Here is a 5326-nt window from a genome sequence, read left to right on the forward strand (position 1 = left end):
TATATACTTTTTTTTTTTTTTTGCTGTATGCTTTCATGGGAAATGTACAATTGTTAGGAAAAAATAAACATAAAGATCTTTCCCTAAACATAATAAACACTTATGCGTAAGCAAATACGAAAACATTCAAAAATTCATACAAATTAGCCACAAATTTGCCAAGACGCAAATAGTTACTAATTGCCATGGGATTGCGTTGGGAAAACCCTTCTACTTTAAAATCTTATACCCATAAATCTCCCTAAAGTCATCTCTAAATATAGTCTAAATGTGTATCAAGTTACCATACAGAAAGCTATTATCAGTAATAATATTACTAATGATACGGAAGAGCAGGATACAGCCGCATGCACAATGTATCACGTAATGTAATATTCCTCCTATTCTGCTGAGGACAGAAGGCTGTTTCTTCACTCTCACCCCCCCACACCCACATTACTCTGCACAAAGTGGAACGGAAGCAGCGTTTGATTAGCCTCTGTAATCAGGGGCTGCTCCAGACACAATAATGACATTATTACAGTATTACAGATTCTTATCAAACAAAGCCCACAGGTCATGTCCTCAAAAAGACAATCTGGACTGCACTCAAAGCCACACAGATGAAGCACACTGCTGCAATATCTGTCAAGAACAGAGAACTAAAAGAGCTCAGCTGGAACGAGAAGAAGGATCAGTATCAGTGCTTAACTTTCAGAAAATGTTGGCATTGTACAAAAACGTATGAATTTTAGAAAAAGTAAGCACGAAGGTTCACCTCTGAACATAAGCATCAGCAGGGCATAGGCAGATTGTATGAAAACATATGCATGTGATCATACAAATTCATATGAATTAGCAACCAGTTTGCCAGCACATAAAATAGTTACGATTACCATGAGACTGTGTTGGATAATATATGAAAATTGTCGCCTGTAATAAAAATTACGCCAGAATTTGTAACAACACAGCTGGAATTGTAAACATCATACTGAGATTTTCAACTGTAATAGTAGTTATTATTAGTGTTGGTTGCTCTTACTTTTCTAAGCGATTCAATGATTTTTGCTTGGCAGATGAATATACGGATGAGAAAAAAACAACCTAATTTTACTGGAAAGATTAATTATTTTACAAATTTTTCAATTTGTTTGAATTTGTAAAATGTACAAAAACATGATTTTTATTAAAAAAAAGTCAACCCCTAACTGTCACTGTGGCGTATGAATCGTACAAATAAATATCATGAATATCAATCGCACATATAAATATCTAACAATTTGGCGAAATATAGCATGCGTAGCAATATTTATTTTTTCTTGAGCACCAATTTGTAAGTAACAAGGTTGCAGATTTAGGGCACATTAAGCTATCAAATAGCATAGTTAGTTTTATCATAGCACTACAATTTTCATAAAAAAATTGAGAAAATGGAATGAGATTATTTAATTTTCCATTTTATTTGATACTATTCACTGTTCCATTTTTTAAAAAGGGGGAAATGCACAGAGGACACTATTAAACGTTGTAAAACTTAAAATAAGTATTTATTATTATTGTTATTATTACCAGTGTTGAGGAAAGTTACTTTTAAAAGTAATGCATTACAATATTGTGTTACTCCATAAAAAAGTCACTAATTGTGTTACTTAGTTACTTTATATGGAAAGTAATGTATTACATTACTTTTGCTTAACTTTTTTGTCAACTGAGCTCAACTTGCTCATTTATTTTAATAACCAAAAAAACAAACAAACAAAAAACAACAACGTAAAAGTCATATTTTTGGCAATTGTAAAGCTCTTTTCACATCAAAAGTGAAATGAATAAGCCTCAGACCGAAGGAAGTGCCTCTGTGCATCACTCCCGATTTCTCTCAGTCTCAACACAGAGTTAGGAGAGCTGTCAGTGAATAAATGAGAAAACACAAAAAGTAACTTGTGTTACTTATTTAAAAAAGAAACTCAGAGATTTTTAAAAGTAATTTGTTACTTTACAAGTTACTTCAAAAAAGTACTCTGATTACGTAACTTGCGTTACATGTAATGTGTTACCCCCAACACTGATTATTACCATTTTTAGATTTTTAGATTTGAATTTGATATTCAGTTCTTTTAAAATTTAAAAGTAATTTGTTACATTACTAATTGCTTGAAAAAAGTAATCTGATTACGTAACTTGCGTCACCCCCAACACTGATTATTACCATTTTTAGATTTCAATTTGACATTCAGTTCTAATTTATACTTATTTTTTTGTTTTGTAGTACCTCGCTGGACTCCACGACTATCCTCCTGGCATGGATCGCTGGCCATTTCAGAAGAGCAAGGAATATTACGACTGGAGAATTACAGTCCTTCTTTGGAGTTTGTGAGGCTTGTGGAGGCTTGTGTGCAAGAATTTGACACGGTCTGTTTGAGCCATCCTTGTTTCATGTGGCAGCAACCCTTTACACTTCCTTCCCCACATATTGTAAAGCAAATTACTTAATGTAGCGATATGAGAAACATCAGATAGAGAGAAAAGCCAAACGGAGGACGTCATAGGAAATGGGTTTTCATAAAACAGCCTTCAAAGGCATTTTCACATGATTACACATGACTAATGGTTTCATAATATGACTTAATCAAGTTCACTCTTCTTGGGTGGCAAGTAAATGCATAAATGAAGGGTTGCATACTAAACTGTAAAACCTGAACAGCCCACATGGAAGTGATTCAAATTGCATGTTTACAATCATTGCTATGATTTTCCTGACATGGTAATTCTGTGGTATTCTTAAAGTACCTCAGAGTACCATGCAAATACAATTTTTTGTTCTATGTCGGTATGGTGTTACCATCAGAGACTTTTTTTTAGATTTACATCTTTTTCTCACCTCTTCTTCACATCTGCCTCACAGAGACCGCAAATTAATCTGCAATAAGTGATGTTAACTGTTCATTTCAAAACCCTTATCTTTCTTGCCTTTTTAGAGAGAAAATTGCATCAAGTTTCTTATCTGGGTGTAGTGGATAATTAGGGAAATACCTAGAGTTAAGCCAAGCATGGGAGAAGCAGGAGCTGGGGTGGGACGGCGGGGGTTGTTGTGACTGTGTGGGTTCCTGGCATGTTGATTTGTGACTGTAGTGAAAAATCACATTGCCAGGGATTACCACACTGCCATGGCCTTACCAGCAGTTCATGAGGAAATAGACAAAAAAATGGAGGAAATTTGGAAAAAGGGCACCTGACATGATGGCAGAATGAGAAAGGGGAACTCCATTAGGGTGTTTATACTGGAAAAGCATTTGTGATGCCGCTCTGAGCGGGTGCAGAGCTTAGCTGATTGGTGAACGTGCACGGTTCGCTTTTTTGTTCACAGTGGCTAAGTTCTTCACCTGAAAAGAAACTGCAGCTTTTTTTCAGTTGGAAAGTCTATGTCCTGTATTATGTGCTATCATGACAAAGATACTGATAAGTACACTTTAGCATACTTTTAAAAAGGACACTTATTATGCAAATAATATCATTTAAAATAATATACTTAGGTGTGAACTGAATGTAATGTTTTCAGGTATGTAATTACAAACCCGATTCCAAAAAAGTTGGGACACTGTACAAATTGTGTTTAAATTTAAATTAAATGCAATTAACTTAACTTTAGAGTGCTTTATTGCAATGCTTTATTGCAATGCAGTGCTTTATTGTCTTTATATGCAATTTCATAATGGAAAACTAAAATTAATGTAATCTCTTTTGAAACTTGCATGTCATGTATTTAAATATATTTATAATTAAATATTTGAAAGGATGAAGTTGCAATCTAGTACATTTAAAAAAAATATTAACCATAAATGTAATATGAAAGAATGCACTACTGTTAAAATGATAATTTGCATGTTCTTTAGTATGATAGCCAACATTTCAAAATATATACTTATTTATCTAAAATATGTATAAATATAAATACAAATATAATATAAGTATACTTCTTTAAAGCACAAAAGATTATTAAAACATAATATTTAATGTATAATGTACATACATTTTAAATGTAAAACTTTTTGACATTATTACAGTTATTAAAATCTATTTTTAAAGTGTACTTAAGAAACATAGCCATAGTCGATTAATATTATAATGTCTGCAAGTAGTTTTTTTAAATATACTTCACAATTTGAAGTACACATTCAACAAAATGAAGTGTATTATCTTTTTCAAAAGGGTAGTGTTCCAATTATAGTTGTAAATAAATATATTTACCCAAAAATGAAAGTTCTGTCATCACTTATTCTCATGTTGTTTGAAATCTGTATGACTTTCTTTCTTTGTGTGGAATGCAAAAGGAGATACTTTTAAGAATGTTCATGCTGCTCTTTTCAATACAACTGAAGTATATGGTGACCAAAATGATTAATAAAAAAAAGTGCTTAAAATGTAGTCTACTATAATCCAAATCATTTGGAGCCCTATAATAGCTTTGTGTGATAAATAGAACAAAATTGATCAATAACTGAAAATCTTCCAGTCTGCTGTAACACTTAAATATAATTTTCGCTTTTAAATCTTAGTATATCACAACTGGTTATAAGAGATCCAAAATCAATGTTTGGTACATTGAGGTAAGCAAACTTGCAATGATGTGCATTCATGTGGTTTGAATACATGGAATCAAATGAGATTTGTTCCTCAATCAAAACTAAATATTGAATAATTTGTGGTTCAAATATTTCTCTGTATGAAAAAGAGCAGCATTAAACTTTATTAAAAGTATCCCCTTCTGTTTCTCACAGTACAAAGAAAGTCATGCAGGTGTCAAACGATATAAGGCTGGATAAACTGCTGATAGAATTTTCTCAGGCCGTTTTTCAAAATGATAATAAGGAAGGTATTAGCATCAGCCAAACATAATGACTAACAAACATATCTAAATTGAAGATGATAAATGTTCAATGTCATAATTAAACACACATGTGTAATGATAAATCTTGCTTAAAAACAGAGAAATGTGCCAAAGCTGAAACGGCTCCCATGTGACTGTGGCTGAAGCTATCTTTGTGTGAGAAAACCTCTTATTCAAAGCAGATGATCGTTCTTAAAGGTAAAGCCTGTCATTTCGGCACCACTAGTGTCACTAAATAGAATTGCAAAAATAATACTGTTTTCAAACAGGTTTCCCAAACACCCACTATCTACCATTGGTCAAACAAACAGATAGCCCGGCCCCACTCTGAGTTCTTTAACATTAACCATCAGCTTTAAAGATGCAATTTAACATGATTTAAAGTGTAATAATATAATAAATGGTGCCAAGAAATCACATTCCTGAAAAGGTAAGAGTTGGCTTTCTAACTTGGTAATTTTT

The sequence above is a fragment of the Sinocyclocheilus rhinocerous genome, unplaced genomic scaffold (assembly GCF_001515625.1).
Source record: "Sinocyclocheilus rhinocerous isolate Xijiao unplaced genomic scaffold, SAMN03320098_v1.1 scaffold726, whole genome shotgun sequence".
Taxonomy (NCBI): Eukaryota; Metazoa; Chordata; class Actinopteri; order Cypriniformes; family Cyprinidae; genus Sinocyclocheilus; species Sinocyclocheilus rhinocerous.